This window comes from Pristiophorus japonicus, chromosome 2 (genome assembly GCF_044704955.1).
Source record: "Pristiophorus japonicus isolate sPriJap1 chromosome 2, sPriJap1.hap1, whole genome shotgun sequence".
In the NCBI taxonomy this organism is placed as follows: Eukaryota; Metazoa; Chordata; class Chondrichthyes; family Pristiophoridae; genus Pristiophorus; species Pristiophorus japonicus.
The window spans coordinates 347,121,318-347,147,104 of record NC_091978.1 but is presented as its reverse complement, the minus strand read 5'-3'; the positions used below and the strand labels follow the sequence as shown (position 1 = coordinate 347,147,104).

Below are 25,787 nucleotides of genomic sequence, written 5' to 3'. Positions count from 1 at the left end.
ATAACCATTCTATGATTCTAGAAGGTGACTCATGCTGCAATGTAGTTTGAGGAGTGTTGTCAACCACTTGTCAGCTTTGAAATACTTTGTTGACGGGCTCTGCAGACCAATATTTCAGGGAAGCAGATATGACACCAGGAATGAGGGAATCCTTACAAAGCAAACCTGCTAACACAACTTGAAGGGAAAAGTTGTTTTGAAACAGGAGCTGCCCTTCCATTCAGCTGCTGAAGTGTCAGAGGTCAATCTGATCATTCAGTTCTCTCAATATGGGAGGATTGCTGATTATGGGAATCAGAGTTGCACGTTTAAAATGGAAATCAGAATGTTCTTCACCTTCTGCCTGAAAATTGAAAGAAGCAACACGAGGAAATTGCTGATCTAACTGGCATACTAGAAAGTATCCTAGAATCAAATTACAAACTTCATGTGAATATAACTTAAAGGGTGTCTAATTTGTTTTGTTTATCATTAGTTCCAGTGTATATTACACAAGTCCGCCCCTGCCTCAGCTCATCTGCTGCGGAAACCCTCATCCATGCTTTTGTTACCTCCAGACCCAACTATTCCAGTGCACTCCTGTCCGGCCTCTCATCTTCCACCCTCCATAACTTGAGCTCATCCAAACCTCTGTTGCCCATATCCTGACTTGCACCAAATCTGTTCAACCATCACTTCTGTGCTCACTGACTTGCATCGGCTCCCGGTCCAGCAACACCTCCATTTTAAAATTCTCATCCTGGTGTTCAAATCCCTCCATGGCCTTATCCCTCCCTATCTCTGTAATCTCCTCCAGTCATGCACCCCACCCCCAACCCCCGCCCCCACCTCGCTGAGAGCATTTTCTTGTGCTTCCCCACTTTCCTTCACAGCTCCATTAGTGGCTGTGCCTTCAACTGTCCAGGCACTAAGCTTTGGAATTTTCACGTTAAATCTCTCCAACTCTCTCTCTATCCTCCTTTAAGATCCTCCTTAAAACCAACCACTTCAATCAAGCTTTTAGTCACCTGTCCTAGTATCTTATGTGACTCAGTGTAATTTATTTCACTGATAACATTACTGTGAAATGCCTTGGGATGTTTTACTGTATTAAAGCAAGTTGTTGTATGCTCATTAGAATTGCTTTGCTTCTGCACAACTGTAAATGTTTTGACTTAAATTACACAAACATAACAATTGAGTTGACAATTGAACTTGGATCTCATTGGGCCATAATTTGCGCCCCCTATGGGTATGCACGAGCGGCGCATGTGCCTGTAAGGGCCGCGCAAGTTCTGGGTTTAGACATGTGCTGCGCATGCGCTCAAACCCGGATCTTGCGATCTGTCAACATCGCACGCATCGCCAGAAAAAGGGCCTCGCGGGTGAAGAGTTGGGCTACTTGCCCAACTACTGCCCAGCGAATGCCCGTGAAATTCTTACGCCTGGCAAAAGCAGGCACAAGGCCAGCTTTTATCAGCATTAGAGTTTTAAAAAACAGAAAAATAAAATTTTATCAATCATATATACCTTAAAAAATCCTGTACAATAAGATAAGTTTATTTTTAGCCCTGTTAAATCATGGAAATTTATATTTTAAAAATGTTTTTGAAAATATTTAATTAAATGCTATTTTAATTCATTTTAAATATGTCATTTTTTTTAACATTTATTTTATGTGTAGAGGTATTTTATGTGATCCCCATTCATACTTATGGGTTATCCACACATTTGGAATCCCCATAAGCATGAATGGGGATTCCCTTTTTTGATTGGTTGGGCAAGCCCACATGATCCCAGGGGCGCTTGCGAACCACATGCGCCCCTGGGATACATGGGCCTCTTTACAGGCCTATGCATAGATGCCCAGAAGCACAAGTCTCCGCGAACCCCGAGGCAGAAGGTAAGTTAGTAGATTTTTTGCTGGTCGGAGGCATCTGCCTGTGGGAAGCCTCCTACTGCAAATTTAACCCCATTATCTGTTTCAGCAATAAATCACATGGTAAACCAGACAGGTAACGATGTATTCAGATGCAACAGGAGCCATAGAAAACAACTTACAATGAGCACATGTTCCAATAAACAGGAACATCGGAGGCAAGAACCACCAGGACCTCTACCAGTCCTGCGACCATAAGTGTTGTCATAAGTAATATGAAGTAAAAGAACAATCATTGCTAAATTATTTAATATAAGTCTTGATGATCAGATCTAATAATCCTATGAAAATGTAAAAAAATTGTTCTCGGATACACTTTTTCAATAGCGATATAAAGGAAACAAAGCTGAGAGGTGAGCAGGATGTTGGAGGTCATGGTAAAGGCAGCAGGGAATAGGGACAATTGAGAGAGAGGCTGGATTTAAGTAGGTCTCAAGTGAGTGTCTGTGCAGCACAAAGCCAACTGCCCTGGAGACACAGCCAGGAGAAAGCAGTGGGAGATAAATATAATATGCTAAGTATAATAGCGATCATCTAAGAAGGGCAGAGATATATGACAGGCAGACACGACAAAAATCGAGTGGCAGGGGAAAAAATTAACTTACTTTATAAGAACATAGGAAGTGTGTGCCACATAACAAGATGTTTAATATATTAATGTCGGTAGACCTAGAGTTCGATTGTTCAAAAATTGAGATATAAAACAAAAACAAATAAAGAATGATTTCTCACAGGCTTACTGTGAAGCTTTTCCCAGGAGTGCTCAGATTGTTGAAGAGAGAAAATAGAATATGAAAGTAAGCTAGCCAGAGACATACAAACAGTTTGTGAAAGCTTCTATCAGTACGTAAAAAGGAAGAGATTAGCGAAAGTAAATGTGGGTCCCTTACTGGCAGAGACGGGAGAAATTATAATGAGAAATAAGGAAACTGCAGAGACATTAAACAAATACTTTGGCCAGGACTTTGCTCAACTGGACGGGCGATGTCGGTGGCGGGTCTGGGGCGGGCGATGTCGGTGGCGGGTCTGGGGCGGGCAATGTCGGTGGCAGGCCGCGGCCCCGCTGCTAGCTCCATCCTGCTGTCCAAAATGATTTTATGTTGATCGGGCTTGTTAAGCCAACCCAGAGCATTTCCCCGGCCCAATTAGAGGAAACGGGTCTGGTGACGTCATTCATGACGCGTCATCAGGCGGCTTCCTTAAAGGAACCATGGCCACCTTACTTTTGACATTTGTGCTGTTGGTGTTCTATAGGAATTGAAGTGCTGTAAAGACTGGCAAGCACTGCACAGAGGTCCAGGGCTGCACCCAGGTTCTCCCATGACTCTCTCTATATGCTTATGGAAGGGTGATTGTCTTCCCTTCCAATGGACGGAAGAGACCTCCCAGGACAATGCAGCCTGGTTGCACATTGCACAGGAGGGCACAAGCAGGGATGTCGTCAGAAGGACCTGGGTGCAGTGGCTCAAATCTTTCAATGATCTCATTAGAGCACAAAACATTAGTACAAAGCCACACTCACCTGCAACCTCCTGTGCTTCTCATCACATCCCCATCACTCTACCATCCCTGCCCTACCCCTGCACATCCTTACTCACACCAACTTAACTGCACCTCCACCCATCCCGCTCTCTCTATCTACATTATCACATCCCCATCTCACTAGCCATCCCTCACACTCACCCGAATGCAATCATACCAATTAATAAGACACAAGGGTAGGCACTTGGGTCTTTTATCCAATGTTCATGTAAAGTTTCTGCTAATGCGCTGTCAAACATTGAAACCTTTATTTTCAACACTTTGCCTACTTGGACATATTTGGGTGCACCTTTGGAAATGGCTTAGTGAGTTGCAGTGAATGGTGAAACAGAACGGTACCCCCGCAATGGTGGTGAGTGTGAAAGGAATGGCTTGAGTATTGTAGGGTGTTGGTGTGGGGTGGCGCATCTTGTGCCAGCCAGGGTTTACAGCACCAGGTGAAGTAAATCTGGCCATGGTGAGGCCATCCCTTGCCTCAATGAGGTCAGGTGCTGATGACCTCTGCCGTGTGCAGCATTAAGTGACTGCGGAGAAGGTTAGTGTTGTTGTTGGTTCTGTTGGCGTGCCTGGTGCTGCAAGTGTTGGGGCTGATCATTGTCGGATTCTGAGGACCAAGGTAAGACAGTATAAAGGGCACCCATGTTCCTGAAGTAGATGGCAGGTGAAATATGGATGACACAAGCATGTTGTCAATGGTGAGAGAGTTCTTTCAATGAGGTGAGAGTGGATGAAGAGTGGAAAGTGGAATGCCTGCAGAATTGATGCAGGAAATGGACTGAGAAACAGCTTGTGGCTCAGGAAAGTGATGATCTGTCAGACGGGAGCTTTTACCGTACATTTGAAGCGGTCAAATAATCAGCTGGAGCAATGGCCACTGAACTCCCGCCTCAGGTTGACAGACATGGTCCCCGAACATTGTAGTACCCGTGGCCATGAAGTTAAAGTTAAAAAGTAAGTTAAAAAAAAGCCTATTAAGGGTCTGTTAAGTACATTATAATGAGTTTAATTGGGTCGCCCACTGCAATCTGTCGGGTCTCCTCAGCACTGACAGAACCAACATTGGGAAAGGTGCGTGGCAGCGGGTTGATAGCAGGTTCCCGACCCGCTGTCAAAAAAAACATTTTCGCACCCGAACCACCACCAATCTCGCCCGCTGACATCCCAGAAAATTCTGGCCTTTGTATCTGTCTTCAGAGTAGAAGACACAAAAACCATTCCAGAAATAGAGGAGAACTAAGAATCTAGTGAGAATGAGGAACTTAAAAAAAATCAGTATTCGTAAAGAAATAGTACTAGAGAAATTAATGGAACTAAAAGGCGACAAGTTCCCTGGACCTGTTGACCTACATTCTAGGGTTTAAAAAAAGGTGGCTACAGAGATAGTGGATGCATGGGGTTTAATCTTCCAGAATTTCCTAGATTTCAGAACGGTCCCTACCAATTGAAAGGTGTTATGTGTAGAAGAACTCCACGAGGCTGAGTAATGTGAGCTAAACTTGGTGTGACCTTAGACTTCTTTATTACAACTCCAGAGTGCCTAAACAACATGGCAGCCAACCTTTTATATTGGCTCTGTATGTGTGTGCAGGTGACCATTAGGACTCCAACAGTCGCGCCCTCTGGTGGCAAGTATTACACAGTTACATACATAACAAAAGGTAACAAATGTAGCCCTGCTATTCAAGAAAGAAGGGAGGATGAAACAGGAAACTATAGGCCAGTTAGCCTGACATCAGTAGTAGGGAAAATAGTAGAATCAATTATTAGGGACATCGTAACAGGGCACATGGTAAATCATAATATGATTGGGCAGGGTCAACATGGATTTATGATAGGGAAATCATTTGACAAATCGGTTCCGAGTTTTTTGAGGTTGCAACTAGCAGGGTAGATAAGGGGGAACCTAGTGGATGCCGTGTATTTGGATTTTCATAAGGCATTCGACAAGATGCCACACAAGTGATTATTACACAATATTAGGGCTCATGGGATTGGGGTAATATATTAGCATGGATTGAGGATTGATAAATCGACAGAAAACAGAGATTAAGATTAAACGGGTCTTTTTTGGTTTGGCAGGCTGTAACTGGTGGGGGAGCGCAAAGATCAGTGCATGGACCTCCATTATGTACAACCTATATCGATGACATAGATGAGGGAACCGAGTGTAATATATCCAAGTTTGCTGACAATATAGAGCTAGGTGGAAAACTAAGTTGTGAGGAGGACCCAAAGAGGCTGCGAAGGGATATAGATAGGTTAAGTGAGTGGGCAAGAATATGGCGCATTGAATGTAATGTGGAGAAATGTGAAGCTTTCCAGTTTGGTAGGAAAAACAGAAAAGCAGAACATTGTTTAAATGGTGAGAGAGTGGTAAATGTTGGTATTCAGAGGGATCTGGGTGTCCTTGTACACGAATCACTGAAATGGTATGTAAGTCAGCCTTTATTACAAAGGGTTCAGAATATAAGTGTATAAGAGTAAAGAAGTCTTACTGCAATTATATAGGGCCTTTGTGAGACCACACCTGAAGTACTGTGTACAATTTTTGTCTCCTTACCCAAGGCAGGATATACTTGCCTTAGAGGGAGTGTAACAAAGGTTCACTAGACAGATTCCTGGGATGGTGGGATTGTTCTATGAGGCGAGATTGAGTAGACCAGGCCTATTCCCTCAAGTTTAGAAGAATGAGAGGTGATCTAATTGAAACATAGCAAATTTTTAAAGGGCTTGCAGGGAGGATGATTCCCCTGGCTGGGGAGTCTAGTACCAGGGGTCACAGTCACAGAATAAGGGGTCATCCAGCTAGAACTGAGGTGAAGAGAAATGTTTTCGCTCAGAGTTGTGAATCTTTGGAATTCTCTACCCAAGGGTGCTATGGAGGCTCAGTCATTGAATCTATTCAAGGCAGAGATCGATAGATCTTTGGATAAGGAAATCAAGGGATATGGGGATAGTGCAGGAAGGTAGAGTTGAGGTGGAAGATCAGCCATGATCGTATTGAATGGAGGAGCATGCTCGAGGGACCCAATGGCCTATTCCTGCTCCTATTTCTTAGGTTGTATTATGTTCTGTAGAAGTGCTGCATCAAACTAATATAAAACTGAAGGTATCCTTGTTGACGTGAGCAGCACAGAATCAGCTCTCGTCTGCGATTCCTCAGTCGAAGTCTAGAAATATATTAAGAAGAGAACATCAAAGGCAAGACTCCCTGCATCACTTTAGTACACTTCCTACAAGCTATGTTAATGATAGAATGGGCAAAGTTATTACTTTTTCCAAAATTTTAAAGAGTACGGGGCCAAAATTGATTAACTCACCGCCCACTGCCGCCAACATTCCTCTGGAAGATCCGCCCAGTGTAGCTTCGAGGTGGCCTGGAGCGGGCTGGAGGTGAGAGCCGCCAGGACTAGCCCACTGACGTCAGCGGACGGCCGTGTGGCACAATTGACCTTCCGCCCGCCAAGCTCCCATATTGATGCGGGCGAGAGTTGGCGCCAGAACGGAGGTGGACCACTGGCTGGAGACTAGTCTGTCCCTGACAGTAAGTATGAAGATCCTGAAAAAAGTTAGTGAACATTTTCTTTTCCACAGCGACTTACCTGGATTGGGTTCCCTGAAGGTCTTCCGATAACGTTTTTATTTTTTACTGATGATTTTTTTTCAGCTTTCGATCCTCCATGGGCCCGACTCCATCCTCGGAGGCACTTGGGCGGCAAGCGCCACTGCCGCCGAGAATGAGACCTCCCGCCGGCTGCTGCCCAGATTGGCGGCGTACGTTGTTCATTTGCCGCTCTCCGACCTTCGAGGGACCTCGGCGATGAATATCCTGCCCAAAGTACCGTCCGGTACCTCGGCGGCACTTTGGGCAGCACCTGGGCGTGCGGAGGCCTTGATCAAAATCGGCCCCTTTTTCCTCATCTGTTGGCTGTCTTGGGCCTCCCCTAGCATTGCTCAATTCTGATGAGAGGATTGGCAATTTGTTTTCAGACTTCTGCAAACTGCACTCCAAAACTAGCTACTCGGAGGTGCGTCAGGACAGCCGCATCTTCCGGAGAAGTGTCTTCTCTCAACATGGTGTCTTCCCACAGCCGCAGGGTACAAATACGGAACGAGCACAAAGGACAGCAGCCACAAAACCATTTCCTTGCACTTCATGGTGAATCAAATGGGAGCTTCAATGCACCGAGGTATGCTCTACCCTCGACCTAGAAACATTTTAAGCCTAAACAGAAAGATGGCCTCATCAGGCTTGCAATTAAAAAAACACTACCTAAACAATAAAATATCATAACCATACCAGTTAAAATGTCCTGAGTTTTTAAAAATATTAATAGAATCAGAGAGAGATAATGGCCCAGATTTTGCTGTCAATAGTATTAGGCAGTCCCTCGTATCGAGGATGACTTGCTTCCACACCAAAAAGGGATGAGTTCACAGGTGTTTCAATGAGGGACCTGACATTCCAGGTCCCGAACTATATACTGAAGGGTGGAAGGTGCCTGTGCGTAGATTATTTTAAAGTGGGGTGGCCGTTGCACACCAGCCACACACGGGCTTGACAAAGCTAGGTCTTGATCCAGTGGCAAGGGTTAACCAAGACAACTGGAGATCAAGCTCTGCTGCACAGACCTAGTGTGCACACATGCTCCTACTTTCCATAGATTGCAGTGTGGGCTGACCTGTGCTGCACCTGGGCCCTCACCTCGTCTGGGCCCTGAACCCTCGTCTCTCCTGGGCCCCGATCTCTCACCGCTCCTCTGCCCCAATCAAAAATGGAGCAGTCAGTAACAGGACATCAATTAGTCTCCTCTTATCTTGGAGACATCAAATATCAACACTGTTATTTGAAATATCAAAATATTAAACTCCAGCCAAGTTAAAGGGTTATTAACATTGCTGTCAATAACGGTGAGGCTAATGCCGCTTATCGTTATTTAAGAGTAAATGGTACACCGACTTCAGGCGAGGGGCAGATGTGTGTTTAAATACCAATACAAAAGCTGCTGTCCGAGTTGCGTTGCTTCACTGCTAACTTTGCGAAACGGCATTTCGCTGACTGCCTCACCACTGACACGCATTGAATGGTGTGAAGTTGCTGTATTTGTGTGATAGATAACGCGCCATAGAAAGTTCAATCTTGCCATTACAAGCGCAAGTGCCATTTTCACAATGTGATAACTGTTAATTACTGCCAGTCAACCTCGCTGACATTGAAAATTAACTATTAAAAGTGTTGAGTCTCATTCCTTCAGGTATCAAACTGCTGTTGTTGGAGATTTTAAAAATGTCAAATTTAAAATGCTAAAAATAGTTTTACTTTTCCTTTCTGTCTCCTTTTTTCCTCTTTATCTTAATCCAATCTTTCTTTCTCTCTCTTCATTTTTCTATTTCTGACTTGACATTGAATTTGCCCACTCTAATTTACACTTCCTTCTTGGGATTACTAGCCCCAGTCTCCGGATTACTAGTCCAGTAACATAACCAATGCACTGTAGTACTTAATTCTCAAGTTTCTTCTTTGCATCCTAAAACCTTTTTAGTTTCCTTTAATCATGTTCCACGCACAAGTAAATCTTCTTCCTATCCTGTAACAAGATTATTAATGGCTGAACATAAAATACAAAATTCATTAAAAATGTGAGTTGAAGGAATCTGGCAGCACTGGTTATTGAAATCACTTCGAGAGAATCTGATCATGGCAAATCCATTTATGAATGCTTCTGCTCTGTGTGTACGCAGTGCTGACACTGGATTTATTCCAAAGTCAAACCTTTCACAGCATCGGTGAATTGCTATTCCAAGGCGACTCTGGCTTTTGAAAGGTTATTGTGCATTTACTCATGCGATGGATTCACATCGTTACGAGACTTACATTAGTTGAGCGTTTGTCAATTTGGTGCAAGGGCAAAATGAAGAAACAAAGAACAACCGCAATAATGCTGTACCTGAGACTGTAATGATTGGCAGTGCCTTAACTTATGTTCAAAAATCTTTCTTTTTCTCTCCAAAATATGTAACTATTCTTTTCTGCCAACACCCCCACAAAAAAAAACAATACCGACACCAACAATGAGAAACACAAAGACATTTTGGAAAGAGTGAATAATTTGTAAGATATTGCCTGCAGTCATCACACTGACTGCCATAATTGCACAGTGAGAGACTTGGCCATCTTATTTCACTCTATTTACGATTCCTGCCAACATTTCCTATTAGTACAGTGCTATATTTATTCTCTATTAATGACCCCTAAGATCTCTTTAACAGCTTCTAAGCCCAAGTGCCCTTCCTCAAGCTGGCAATGCTGGTAACCGGGTCACTGACTTCTCTATTAATCCTCAGTTCCGATACTGCTCTGTCTCTCAGCTATCAAGATATGTACTTTCCAAAAAGGGAGAAAAGTAGCCGGGTAAACTTCTCATTCAACTGCACACATGGAGATTTCTGCATTATCGTGTCATCTACTACTGATACAACAGGCTTTTTAGGCATTTTAACTACAATATTATTCAGCCATGACTGTATCTGCATGTCATGCATGCACTATGTTGGATTTTTTTTGTATGTTATCGCTAAGATTTAAAAATACTTTCAATAACATTTTTCATTAGTATTCTCTAATTTAACACACATACACAGTTTAACAATACCAGTAATGCCTGGGCTCTGCTCACTATTCTAGACTTTTCAATGCCTAAAAATGAAAGGCACCAATTTGGCAAGCTGCCACTGAATAGGTGAGCAGCACACAGAAAGTGATTTTAAACTCATTTAAAAATCAAACGATTACATAAAATTACCACAAACTTTAACATCTTTTTGTTTTGTCCCATCAATATCATTCAAAACAGTAAATCTGATGATACCAGAGAGGTACTACATTGGAAAAAAGACTGAGCCTGACAGTAGGAGAGTCACACAGTCAAAGCTGAAGCATCCTTAAAATATTTGATGTATCTTCCCTAATAATCAGCTTCCTGACAAAGTAAATAGCCCTGATGGCAGGACCAACACATACTGATACTAAAAATATTCAAGGCCACCATTGCATTTGTATTTTAGTAGGTGCCCTGACAGTGAGACTCTTGTCTTTCATCCAATATATTCTAGAAATTAATCTAAATAGCCTGATTCTAGAACACAGAGGGCCTGAAATCGCGCTCCCACGGGCGCGCCCCGCAAGTTCCAGGTTTAGGTATATGAAGCGCTTGCGCCTAAACCCAGTACTTGCGATCGGTCAGAAATTCTTTTCACAGATCTATCCCATCTGAAAGAAAAGGGCCTCTGCGGGCGGAGAGTTGAGCTATTTGCCCAACTCCTGCCCAGCGAATGCCCTTCAAATTCTTGAGACTGAGAAAAGCAGGCGTAAGGCTTGCTTTTATCAGTGTAAAAGTACAGAAAAATACATTTTAAAAAATAATTTAACATTTAAAATCTTGTTAAATAAACTAAGTTTATTGTTAGACCTTTTAATATATGTACATTTATTTTTCAAAAAATCACATTTTTGTTTTAAATAATTAAATTCAATTTTTATTAATTTGAAATGTCATTTTTTTGTTATTTTCAGTGTTTGTGTTTTTGGGGGTATTTCCATTCATACTCATGACAGCTCTGTAAATACGGAATTACCACAAGTATGAATGGGGATCCCCTACTCTGGTAGGTTGGGCTGGCCCACGTGATCCCATTGATGCGTATGAAACCCTTATGCTCCCGGGATACGTGTGCGTCTATGAAGGCCTTTGCATAGAGGGCTAAGACCACCTATGAACCTCCGGGACCACCAGATAGGTTCATAGAAATTTTTCAGGTCGGAGGCATCTGCCCGCGGGAACCCTCCAATCGCAATTTCTGGGCCACAGTGTTTAAGCATAATTCATTAATTTAAAACAGCAAAAGACAGCAGTGTCATTTTTTTTTAATTAGTTGCTGGGATGTGGGTGTCGCTGGCAAAGCCAGCATTTATTTCCCATCCCTAATTGCCCTTTAGAAGATGGTGGTGAGCCACCTTCTTGAACCGCTGCAGTCCGTGTGATGAAGGGACTCCCACAGTACTGTTAGGGAGGGAGTTCCAGGATTTTGACCCAGCGACGGTGAAGCAATAGCGATATACTTCCAAGTCAAGATGCTGAGTGACTTGGAGAGGAACTTGCAGGTGATGGTGTTCCCATGCGCCTTCCGCCCTTGTCATTCTAGGTGGTAAAGGTCGCAGGTTTGGGAGGTGCTGCCGAAGAAACCTTGGCAAGTTGCTGCAGTGCATCTTGTAGACAGTACACACTGCAGCCACGGTATGCCGGTGGTGGAGGGAGTGAATTTTTAAGGTGGTGGATAGGGTACCAATCAAGCAGGCTGCTTTGTTCTGGATGGTGTCAAGCTTCGTGAATGTTGTTGGAGCTGCACTCACCCAGGCAAGCAGAGCGTATTCCATCACACTCCTGACTTGTGCCTTGTAGATGGTGGAAAGGCTTTGCAGAGGCAGGAGGTGAGACACTCGCCGCAGAATACCCAGCCTCTGACCTGCTCTTGTAACCACAGTATTTATGTGATTGGTCCAGTTAAGTTTCTGGTCAATGGTGACCCCCAGGATGTTGATGGTGGGCGATTCAGCGATGGTAATGCCGTTGATATCAAGGGGCGGTGGTTAGACTCTCGCTTGTTGGAGATGGTCATTGCCTGGCACTTTTGTGGGGCAATTGTTACTTGCCACTTATCAGGCCAAGCCTAAATGTCCACCAGGTCTTGCTGCATGCGGGCATGGACTGCTTCATTATCTGAGGAGTTGTAACTGGCACTGAACACTGTTCAGTCATCAGCGAATATCCCCACTTCTGGCCTTATGATGGAGGGAATGTCATTGATGAAGCAGCTGAAAATGGTTGGGCCTAGGACACTGCCCTGAGGAACTCCTGCAGTGATGTCCTGGGGCTGGGATGATTGACCTTCAACCACCACAACCATCTTCCTTTGTGCTAGATATGATTCCAGCCAGTGCAGAGTTTTTCCTCTGATTCCCATTGACTTTCAGTTTTACTAGGACTCCTTGATGCCACACTCGGTCAAATGCTGCCTTGATGTCAAGGGCAGTCACTCTCACCTCACCTCTGGAATTCAGCTCTTTTGTCCATATTTGGACCAAGGCTGTACTGAGATCTGGAGCAGAATGGTCCTGGCGGAACCGAAACTGAGCATCAGTGAGCAGGTTATTGATGAGTAAGTGCCACTTGATAGCACTGTCGACGACACCTTCCATCACTTTGCTGATGATTGAGAATACACGAATAGGGCAGTAATTGGTTGAATTGGATTTGTCCTGCTTTTTGTGGACAGGCTATACCCTGGCAGTTTTCCACATTGTCGGGGAGATGCCAGTGGTGTAGCTGTATTGCAATAGCTATAGGCGCGGCTAGTTCTGGAGCACAAGTCTTCAGCACGGCAGCCGGGATGTTGTTGGGGCCAATTGCCTTTACTGTATCCAGTGCGCTCAGCCATTTCTTCATATCATATGGAGTGAATCGAATTGATTGAAGACTGGTTTCTGTGATGGTGGGGACCTCAGGACAAAGCCGAAATGGATCATCCACTCGGCCCTTCTGGCTGAAGATGATTGCAAATGTTTCAGCCTTGGCTTTTGCACTCACATGCTGGGATCTGCCATCATTGAGAATGAGAATATTCATGGAGCCTCCTCCTCCCGTTTGTTGTTTAATGGTCCACACCATTCGCAACTGAATGTGTAATTCTTACTTTTTTTTTCCAAAAATATACTTTATTCATGTAAAATTTTCACAATACATTGGAAAATAGTTCAGTACCTTGTGGTCAGCAATTCCATGCAATTCATTTGGATGCTGACAGCAGTTCATACAATGCATTAGCATACATTTTATTTCAAGGTACAGTTTAGTACAATCCATAAATCACGTTACATGTAGTGCTGTGCAAATAAGGGTATTACATGGAGCAGATAAGAACAGGTTTACATTACATTCCAGGATACCTTTCAATACCGATCACAAATCACGTTACATGTAGCACTATGCAGATGAAAGCAGTACAAAGAACAGATGAGAATACATTTACATTTCTTTACAAGTTACTAAACAGTGCAGAGACTTTCATTATACATGGCACAACACAGGTGTTTTTCAGCACATGGTGCTCTATGTATACAAGCAGATCAACAAGTACAGCCCGAGAGGGGTCTGATTCCTAATTCTTACTATTATATCCCTTATCACCTTTACTTGGTAGAATATATGAAAATGATGGACAGGAAAAGACCAGCTGGTCCACAGAGCCTGCCCCACACAGTCAAGGTGCCTTTAATATCATAATTTGCAGCAACCATCATCCATCGGTTAGCTGATCTCCTGATAGGGGCAAAAGTATATATTTTTTTAAACCGTAAGGCAAATTTAAGGAGGAGAAAAAAAAATCTGGAAAATTCTTCTCCTACTCCCTTAAATCAAAATTAGCCCCAGAGATCACATTGACTATGATTTATATTACTTAGTATTTCAACTACCTAGTATATCCTGGTTTCTGCCCCAGCTAGGAATTGCTCCAGCTCTCTTTCGAAAGTTTGAAGGTGAACAACGAATCGTCTCAACATACAAACTTGTTCCATAGGTCTACTGTTCTCTGGGAAAAGAACCTCCTGAAATGTAACCTTGTTCTACCTTTGTGTAACAATCACATGACCCCTAGTTCTCCCCAACCTATCTAATTGAAATAATTTGTCTCTATGAACAGTCAAGTCCCTTCATTATTCAAGATAACCCAATCAAATCCTCCCGCCCGCAAGAGTCTATGCTTCTCTAAACTAAATAGATCCTACTTTTTAAGCTCATCGGGGTAACTGAGGTGTTATAAACTGAATATTATTTCCATGGTCCTCCTCTGAACCTTTTCCAAGACTGTAACTTTACCCATGCGAGGGAATCAAAACAAGACACAATAGTCTAAATCCAGCTTAACCAAGGTCTTATTGAAGGACACTATGGTGCTTTTTGATTTGTATTGAATCTTCCTAGCAATGCAACCTAACACTCTATTCGTTATCATTTCATGGCAATAGCCATTAATCTTAGGAGAATTAAGTATTATGACACAGAGATCAATTTCTTTCGCAACAGACTTTAGTTCTGTACCTTGTAGGGTATGAGTATATTCAGTATTGGCGCAGCCCACATGCACAACATTACACTAATGCTCATTAATAGCCATTTGCCAAACAGATCTTCGTATCCTCCGCAAACTTGCAGACCGTTACATCCAAGTCGTTAATTTAGATTGTAACAACCAATGGTCCTAACACTGTGCTCTATGGGACAATACTTATAAATTGGTCTCCAAGCAGATCCAAAACCATTAATAGCCTAAGGGATTGCAACCAATTCTTAATCCAATCTGACATCTTCCCACCAATCCTACAAGACTCTATCTTGTAGAGCAACCTATTGCACGGCAGCTTATCAAAACCTTTTTGAAAATCTAAGTTTACGTGGTCTACCATGCGACCTTTATCCATCAATCTACTAACTTCTTCAAAAATTGAAATCAGATTGTTAAAACACAAATCTGTGTCCGTCTCTAATAACTACTTCTCTAGTCAGGTGATCATACACAATGGGCCAAAAATTGCGGCCTCTACGGGCACGTACAACGTGTGCGCACGCCCGTAGAGGTCCCACAAGTTCCAGGTTTAGGCGCGCCATGCGCATGCGCCTAACGCGGCACTTGCGATCTGTCAAACAAGCTCTTGACAGATCCACCGGATCCGCTGGAAAAGTAGCACTGCTAGCGCAGATTTGGGCTGTTTGCCCAACTACTGGCCAGCATCTACGTATGGAAGTTATACAGCTGATAGAAACAAGCGTACAGCCTTCGTTCTATTGAGAGAAGCAGCAGGGGGCTTGAAAACTGGACTTTTTTTAAATAGCTTTTACATTTAAGAAAACAGTTGGTGCAAAGCTGATTTAAACATTTAACAACTTTAATTTGATAGATATTTAATTGGTTTGTGTCTTTTTCTTAGCAGTGGAGTTCATTTGAAGAGTAACTTTTGCTGTGTACATGGTAAGCATTTTCCATTCAATTAGATTGCATTTTGTTTGAAACCTGAAAATATCTGTTTCAAAATGATGTTTCTCAGTTACTGCTGTTTAAAATAAATATCCCAGAATATATGAATGTTTTAAATGATGGGTTTTTTATGCTGTTTAAATGTTTCATGTTTGAATTTTTAAAATGTCTTAAAAATTAATTTTGGGTGTGAGATTTATCAGGCGGGTATGACGGGTGGCGATCAGATACAGATCGTTTCGCTCCAGCGCCCAACATGAATTTCTACCCACTCACTTTATTAAAATGACTTTTACAAGTCTTCCATCTTTCTTCCTACATGTATTGCATCTGTTTAAAGAGGAGGCTTGTGAGGGGGAAACATGCCTGTTCACAATTTCGTTCCGATCCTGTTTGATTCTGGCACATAGAATTCAACACGCCAGGGAACAACAAAGATGATTGAGGAACCATGAACGCTGCCTCATCAGAAGGAACTACGACCCACCACAGAGAGTGAACAGGGAGAGGCTATCTCTTGAAATGATGTCGGAGGAGTTGTGTGTGAAGAGGCTGCACTTCAGCAAAGAGGCAACCGGCCGACTGTGTGACATGTTAAAGGACGACCTTCAAACACGCTCAAAGACCCACATTGCCTTGTCAGTGTCCATGAAGATAACCACGGCGCTGAACTTCTTTGCATCAGGGTCATTTCAGTCAGGCACCGGTGACATTTCAAACATCAGCCAGTGTGCTGCAAGGTCCTACATTCACCAGGTCACAGATGCCATATTCCATAGGATCTCTGAGTTCATAAACTTTGATGTCCACTCGGCAGCAAAAGGAGGGATTTTATGGAATTGCTGGCTTCCCAAAAGTGATTGGGGCCGTCGATGGAACCGATGTTGCATTGATGGCACCGATTGATACACTTGTGACATACATCAACAGGAAGGGGTATCATTCATTAAATGTAATGATCGTCTGTGATGCGCAACTCATGATCCTAAACATGAATGCAGATCACCGTGGAAGTGCTTTGTCCTTCGACACTCGAACTTATATGACGCGCTCAACGAATGGATATTGGGTGACAAGGGCTACGTGCTAAAACCGTGGATGATGGTACCTCGGGAGCCTCTTATCAACAAGAACAGACATTGATGATGAGATTCAACACCACCTCCAGTGGGCCAGCGCAGCCTTCGGCCGCCTGAGGAAAAGAGTGTTTGAAGATCAGGCCCTCAAATCCACCACCAAGCTCATGGTCTACAGGGTTGTAGTGATACCCGCCCTCCTGTACAGCTCAGAGACATGGACCATGTACAGTAGACACCTCAAGTCGCTGGAGAAATACCACCAACAATGTCTCTGCAAGATCCTACAAATCCCCTGGGAAGACAAACGCACCAACGTTAGCTACCTCGACCAGGCCAACATCCCTAGCATTGAAGCACTGACCACACTTGATCAACTCCACCGGGAAGGCCACATCGTTCGCATGCCAGACACGAGGCTCCCAAAGCAAGCGCTCTATTCGGAACTCCTTCACGGCAAGCGAGCCAAAGGTGGGCAGAGAAAACATTACAAGGCCACCCTCAAAGCCTCCCTGATAAAGTGCAACATCCCCACTGACACCTGGGAGTCCCTGGCCAAAGATCTCCCTAAGTGGAGGGCGCTGAGCACCTCGAATCTCATCGCCGAGAGCATGCAGAAATCAAGCGCAGGCAACGGAAAGAGCGTGCGGCAAACCAGTCCCACCCACCCCTTCCCTCAACGATTATCTGTCCCACCTGTGACATGGACTGTGGTTCTCGTATTGGACTGCTCAGCCACCAAAGGACTCATTTTTAGAGTGGAAGCAAGTCTTCCTCAATTCCGAGGGACTGCCTATGATGATGACCGCAGAGGAGAGATACAACCAAGCACATGTGGCCACACAGCAAATGGTCGAGAGGACAATTGGGCTTTCGAAATCATGTTTCCAGTGCCTCAACAGGTCGGGGGGGGGGGGGGGGGGGGGGGGACTTTGCAGTACAGTCCTGTGAAAGTATCAAGGATTGTGGTGACCTGATGCCCTCTGCACAACTTTGCCCTGCAAGAAGGACTAACTCTTAACCCGGCAGATGAGTTCCCTACTGAAATGGAGGAAATTGAGGATCCCAATGTCCCTGTGGTGAGACGTGATGGGGAGGAGCCAGTGAGGTGGTTTATGAGTTGGTGATACTGTTGCCTCCTCTCTCCCCCTACTCCAGCAAGGCAAATAAAAGAACACACGCAATTTAAAGTGAAACAGTAAACTTTTATTGCAGCAAAGGCTTAATTTACTTTATTGAAGTTTTCCGTCTTTAAATACAAATTGTTAGTAGCTATTTTCTAGTTTATAAACATTTGCAATTATAAAATAGTTGATAAAAACATGCAAACAGTTTAAAGTGACGTTTTTGGTTTCTTAGTGCAACAAAGACGAAACAATCAAGATGTAAACTAGCTATTTTCTACTTTTCAATTGTAACATTTTCAATTGTAAATTGGTTGTTAGTAAAAAAGTTTTTTTTTTAGGTGACTACATACTATAAATATTAAATGAAATCAGACAGTAACATTCTGAGCTCTTTTCATTATCATGAATACATTTAATCCTTCCATTTCACTTATCTGTTTAATTATAATCATTGCAAATTATTTCAAGATTTTTAAAAGTCTTTAAATCTCTTTGAAAGTCTTTACAACTATTTTAAAAATGCCAAATCGATTTAAAAGTCTTTAAAAGATTACAATAGTCATTAAAAACTATAAAGAAACATCTTGCCTTCAAGGTTTCCAGCGACTTTCAATCCTGCAGACTGTGTGCAGGTAAAAAAATCGGGGGCGTGGCCTATTCGAATTAACTTTTTTTGACAGGTCTTGTGGGCGGTACTATTTTCCAAATGAAGCCACTGGCTTCACGCACGCAATGTTCCTGGGCAGTGTGACGTCATGCGCTGCCCAGGTCTCTGTCGGTCCAAACTTACTCTTATTGCGAATGAGTAGCTACCACTATAATTGTGGTCGGAGGCTTGCGCCACGGGAAGCTTCCGACCGCAGTTTCTGGCCCATTATCTCTAGTTGGCCGATGTAAAATAGACCATTTAATAAGCCTTGACGTCTTCACGAAATCACATTATACTGAATGTAACATATTAGGTCATTATTATGGCAGTCGTAATGTGTCTGCAGATGCCGATTACACATTATATGCCAAATTATAACTGTAAAATTGAGTGTCATAAAATGCAATGATCCCAAAGTGTAATTAATGTCTGTTAAACTTACTCTTATTGCGAATGAGTAGCTACCACTATAATTGTAATGTCAACATCGCAAATTTAAAAAAATGTAAAACGTGGCTCCCCAATGGCTCAGCTGGTTAAGAATGTGAAACATACAGACCAGGGGATCCCAGATTCGAACTCCTTTCTTTGCTCAATTAGCTGATCTTAGCCATGGCAGCAAGAGGGATGCTACAATTAGCTCAAGTACCCCTGTGGCAGGATACGGTCGATTGACCAGAGGTTTAATTCCTGATTGCTATCCAGTGATGCTTGCTGAAGATTTGCATGGAGTAAACATTGCGTAAAGGGCTGGATGAAGGTCGAATAACCTGAAAAGACTCACCATCTAGTATGATACAAGAATGATTGAAGTAGCAGAGGGCACCTCTGGAATCCATACATCATCAACAGGTCAATGGCTTTAGGAAGCGAGAAAGGGAAAGTAGAAAATTGGTGGCAAATGGGTTTGATAATATGAATTTAAAACATTGCATTAAAATATTGACTAGTACTAAGGAATAGGCATATCATTGTTTTTCTTGCTTGATGCCAACGGTAAAATTTTTTGAAATTTATGGATATTTTCAGACAGGTTGATCCAGTTGCTTATTAAATTAACAAAGTAAGATGTGACACAGGGCATTTACAAACTGGAAAATCGAACTAAAATGAGTTTCACTTAACTCTTGGTATATTGCTATAAACATGAATGTACAGTAAGTCATTATAATGCAATATTTAAAGGTATACCAATGCATATTAAGACCAAGATCTATTAAATTCAATGCTCGTATAACCTCAACAAAGACTTCAATGGCATTCTATTTATACATTTTATTATAGAAGCACTAATTGTGCTTTCTCATGTATGATGGCAATAGACAAGAACATCACACGGTGCAGAATAATGTCCACACAGAGTGACATGTTCAATAATGTAACAGAAGTATTTTGAATTGCTTTTGTTTCCTGCTTCAAATGTATACAGGTACTAGAAGTACACAACACAAGCTATATTTCCCTGTAATGTGCAGACATAACTCAATATTCTTACTGTTCAAATGAAGTGATACAATTCCTATTGGTAATATTAAAAATAGTGCAACCATTTCAAATAACTGCAGCAAGAGAAAATGAGAGAGAAAATAGCCCATTATAACTCTCATCATAGTTCTCGGAAAGAACATTATGACAGGGGCTTACAATAATTCTGTAAGAGCTTAACTACCCCCTGATGATTTAAATTAGGAATCCTATACAATGAAACTGTTTTTATGGAAAGACAGTGCTGCTGGTCAGCTTTTAAAAAGAACATTTCCTTTTGTGTTTATGAAGCACAAAACATCGCCATCTGCTGTTCGATTTGAGCATATCACTTATAGTCAAGAACAGTTAAAAACACTGAAAACTGCTGAAAATCCACATCAGTTCAGTCAGCCATCTGTAAAGAGCTTTATTAATAGAGGCAGAGTACAAAAGCAAAGAAGTTATGCTAAATCTTTGTAAATTACCAGTTAGGCATCAAGTAGAGTATTGTGCCCACTTCTAGGCACCACACTTTAGAAAGCATGCCAAGGCCTAGGAGACGGTGTCGAGATGTTTTACCAGAGTGGTACCAGGGATGAGGGATTGCAGTTATGTGGAGATTAAAGAAGCTGGGATCGTTCTCCTTAGTGCAGAGAAGATTAAGGGGAGATTTAATAAAGGTGTTCAAAATTATGAAGGGTTTTGATAGAGTAGGTAGGGAGAAATTGTTTCCAGTGACAGGAGAGGTATCCAGAGGACACAGATTTAAGATCGTTATCGACAAATCCAGAGGGGAAATTAGGAATTTTTTTTTACACAGTGAGTCAAGATCTGGAATGCACTGCCTGAAAAGGTGGTGGAAGCTTCAATAATAACTTTCAAAAGGGAACTTGAAAAGGAAAAATTTGCAGGGTTATGGGGAAAGAGCAGGGGAACGGGACTAATTGATAGCACTTTCATGAATCTATAATAGGCACATTATGATGTTTCGAGACCATACTCTTTATCAGACTGCTTTGTTATTGGCTGCTTCTCCCTGGTAATATCTTCTCATTAGCTGTTGCTGATTCTCTTCCAGGAATGATGTTTGATCACACTTAGACTAACTCCATTCTCAGCTTTATTTATTATCACCCCAAATATCTTTGCTACAAAATATATTGCTTTAGGGCTAAAATTATCATAAATATGAATGAATAACCCATGGAAGCTGTGGCCCTCTGAACTCCTGCAATAGTTACCACTATTACTTCAAGTGGTTAATGATGTAAGGGGATAGCTCATGGTTGAAAATCAACTTTTGAAAACAGGCCCTAGGGTGAAATTGGCAGTTAAATCATTAGAACAGAGAATCATGTTACAGGGTTGGTTTATTGGTAATAAGCACAGGGTACACCAAGTGTTTAATTTTCAACTGTTCACGGACACTTCTTCCCACCACATTCATGCACCAGGTGACATCAATTTACCAGTTCAGCTACCATGCTCCAATTTCTGCTCCAGGCTGCAAGCTATTGGGTACTGAACTAGAATGGAACAAGTACAGCAAGTAGATTACACAGTCCGTAAAATCTATTTCACAAACGTGAAAATATTCAAGTTGGAGCAACAGGCAGACAGTTCAACAGATAGCAAACAGAGCATCTGCATACTCATAATTTTGCACACTATTGCGAAATAAACAGCAGGAATATAAAAGTAGAACTAAACAAAACTAGGGGGCTGGATGAAAAAGTTGGTTTGAATTTAAACTTATAGCTTTAATACTTGGGTTCAAATCCAGCTCCGATTTTTCTTAATGGTGGTTGTAAGCATCCTACATGAAATGAATTTAGGCAGTGTCACCTGAGATCCTACTGCTTTTAGAAGTCAGTATGAATTGTCACTGCACTGCAATCCTACTCAAGGTGCCACAAGGACGGTGCTGGGGTTAATGCATATTGTTGGGGCTACAAAAACAGAAACTTTCCTATAAATCTGATTTTAATTGACCCAAAAGGGCTCGATATTGCCACTGGATACACTAATTGGAAAAATGTTCTGTTCTCCATGACCCGCATCCTTCAGTTTAGTACAAAATTTCACCAAAAGGTATTTAAAAAAAAAATCAAAATTAGCCGGTGTGTGAATTCAATGAGGTAGAGATAAATGTAAGTGTCACAATGGCTGATGACTCTCGCCTCTACAAAGGAATACTAATTGTATTCCAATTTTACTGCAGATTTGGCAGTCCTGTACAAACAGCAAAAGCGCAGTCAATGTTAATGTATTCATTAGTCATCAGTTCAGCATTAGTACCGCAACCACAAAAAAGGAAATCTTTCAGCCACCTCTGCAGCAGAAATTTCAAACTTGAAAGAGCTCAAAGCACCTTGCACTGACTTTACATTATTGTCAATCAATATTAACAGTATAACTGTTCTCTAATTGAGCAAATGACAACAAAGTTCTATATCTTTCAGTTAACACTTTGATGTGCTACACACACTGTATTGGGTTTGGTCAACTTTGTGTCCAAAGACTTGGGGCTCAATTTCCCTCCGTGATTTGCGCGTTTTTTTTGGCGTGCGGCACTTTTTTTGCCGCAAGTTAAAAAATGTAAGTTTCCCAAAGGAACTTGCGCCAGCGTAACTCGGTTAGTTATGATTTTTTTAGGTTAGTTTGCGTAACCTGATGTCTGCGCCAGTTTTTGTCAATTATGGAAGTTTTTCCCCCAAATATTTCTCCTAGGTAGGCACATGTGACCACTCCCGAAAAACTTTCTGGTGAGTTAAGAAAAAGCAGCATGCATTGAAAAATCGGCACAGAAAGACAGCATTGTTTTTCAGCGAAGTTTTGGAGGGAGTCAAGAAGACTTAAGTATGCATCACAAAGCTTAATTTTTTTTTAACCTCATAACGCAGTAAATGGAAGTTTGATGGAATTCTATAAGTTTTTATATTTTTTCAACTCACACGCCGCCACTGAACCTCTGCAAACAGGGTTGGAGGGTCGGCGCGTCGGCCGGCGAATCGGTCCCACGCCCAGACACAGGGGATCGGCTTCAAAAGGTGGGGGGGGGGGGGGAAGAGGCGGGCTGTGGAAGGCGATCGGAAGGCATCAGAAGCATGCATTACGCATCGAATCAAGCCCGGGTGGGTGGGGGGGGCTGTGGAAGGCATCACAAGACTGCACTACACATTATTTGTGAATTGATAAAAGCAGAGCTGCACCCTAGAAGCGTCAGGAGGACTGCTTTGTCAGTTGAAGTGAAGGTTACAGCTGCACTTTTGCCTCTGGATCATTCCAAGCTACAACTGCGCCATTTCTCAACATGCAACGTATGTCTGCATTTGGCAGGTGAATGCTGCACTATATGTCCGGAGGAACAACTACATAAAGTTCCCCATGACTGCCCAGGCAATGCGTGACAGGGCTGAGGGCTTCTCCAGGATTGCTGGCTTCCCAAAGGTACAGGGCTGCATTGATTGTACCCACATCGCCTTGCGAGCACCTTTGGAGGATTCCAAGATGTGCAGGAATAGAAAAGGCTTCCACTCCATTAATGTGCAGCACGTGTGTGACGACATGCATCGCATCATGTCAGTTACCCTGATAGTAAGATACCCTGGGAGCACCCATGATGCGTTCATCTCACGTTGGAGTGTTATATCTGCCATGTTTCATCAGCAGCCAGCTGGGAGGCAAAGGGTACGGCCTCACATAGAAACAAGGTGCAGTAGGCCATTCGGCCCTTCGAGCCTGCACCACCATTCAATATGATCATGGCTGATCATGCACCTGGCTCATGACGCCCCTTCGCGTAACCCGGAAGAAAGCTGACCGGGAATACAACATGTCACACATTGGGACACGCAGCATAATAGAGAGGACCATTGGCATCTTGAAACAGCGTTTCCGATGCCTGAACCATTCCGGAAGCGACTTGCTATACTCCCCTGAGATTGTTGGTCAGTTCACTGTTGTATGCTGTATGCTGCATAACATAGCCATCATGAGGCAGCAGCAGCTAGTAGTAGAAGATCTACCCGAGATGAGAATGGCTGATGATAATAATGAGGAAGATGCAGATGACGAGGAGGACAAGGAAGCTATGCAACTACCTGAACCCGGAGCACGACGGAGGGTCGTTATGCCGCTTTAACGACTGCTCGAGCCTTGTGCCAGCAGCTCATTCGTGAACGCTTTGCTGCCTGAAGGCTCAGCGGCAACTATTCCACATGGACCATGTTTACTGTTTGGACCTGTTCCGTAATGTTGTGTTGTGTTAATGGAACAAATGATGGAAATGATTCTTGTTTACTTCAAAAGTTGTGTTAATAATCGAGCAAATAATGGAAATTATTTAGTTATAATTTAAAATATATTTTATTCAAAAGTTTAGCAAATATTTGTTTGTACTTAATTTAACTTAAACATATTCTTGTATTAAACTTTAAAGTTTTCAGTTAAGATTATTTACTAATTTTAAACTTGTAAATTTACATAACTTAAAAAAAACCTTTTAATTTGAGAACAGTTACAACAATAATAACAGCAGCAGCAAAGAAAGGCTGCACCCATCTCTCGTCCACCTTATTCAAAGACCGCCCGCTGTGCTTGGCCTTGGTGACTCCAGGCGGTGGCGCAGCGTTTTTCGGGTTGGTACCAAGCTTATTCTTTCGAACATCTTGGGTAATGCGCACTTCTTGATTTGGGGGGGGGGCAGGCAGGAAATGTGGAACGCTCGGCTTAGGCCTCTTCAGAGGCTAGTCTGGGGATTGGAGTGGGAGTGGTAGTTGATTCCGTCAATGGGCACGGGGTCTGGGCGTGTTCCCTTACTGCAGCAGCTAACTCCAACATTCCCTCCCTCATGTTCGTCGCCAGTGTCTCAGCTACCTGTGACATGCCCTCCCTCATGTTCACCAACAATGTCTCAACTACCTGCAACATTCCCTCCCTCATGTTCATTGAGTGTTTGAACTACCTGTGACATTCTCTTCCTCATGTTCACTAACAGCACATCAGCTACCTGCAACATTCCCTCGCTCATGTGCACCGACATGGTTTCAGCTGACTGACATATTCCCTCCTTCGTGTTCCCGGACAGCGTTCCCATTTCTCTTGAGAGTGTTGTTACTTCTCACGACAGTCCTAATATCTCATCACCCACCCCACTGATGGTGTTCAGGAGTGATCACATAAGGTCAAGGCTCTCCGCACTCATTGCCATCATCTGAACCACATCTGTTAGATCCTGCACCTCAGGAGAGCGCAATCGAGCTCACCCTAGGTGTGGCTTGCAGCATTCGAGTGGGACCCACAGCCTGGGACGGTGGGGCCCTGGGTGTGCCTTGCTGCATCCCACTGGGACCCGCAGCCTCTGATGGCGGGAAACCATGGAATGTACCACCAACACTCAAACCGCTACTCAGGGAAGGGGCTAGCACTACCACTGGCTCTTTAAAAATGGCCAATCGCAGACTGGAAGCTGTACTGCACATGCACGCCCATAGGAATCACATCAAAAACGTCCTTTTTTTTTGTGCAGCGCAGAAGGGGCGGCATAGTTTTTTTTCGGCGCAGACAATGGCTCCACCCCCCGAGGCTACAGGGCAGGTTGCGCGGCGCCAATTTTGAAAAAGAGAGCAGGAAAACTTAGCATATTTATTTTTGGAGTAGTTCTGGGGTAGAAAAACGGGAGTAACTGGCAATATGCCAAAAAACAGCTTTGGGCAAAATTGAGCCCTAAATCTACAAAATGATACATAAGTATTCATGTTCCTATGCCATTTCCTATTCACGCTGCTGCATTTTTTTCTTGTATCATGAACCCAAAATAATCTAACAAGTTTCTTTACCGAGACACTATCAAACATCTCCTGCACATCCATACACACTATATTTATTGCATATCCTTTATCTAACCAATGGGTCTG

General features: G+C 42.9%; 1 pseudogene; it reads left to right on the top strand.

The window, feature by feature from the left end:
• Window positions 1-1,813: 1,813 nt before the first annotated feature.
• Window positions 1,814-16,640, top strand: LOC139231598 (putative nuclease HARBI1; annotated as a pseudogene).
• The last annotated feature ends 9,147 nt before the right edge of the window (window positions 16,641-25,787 follow it).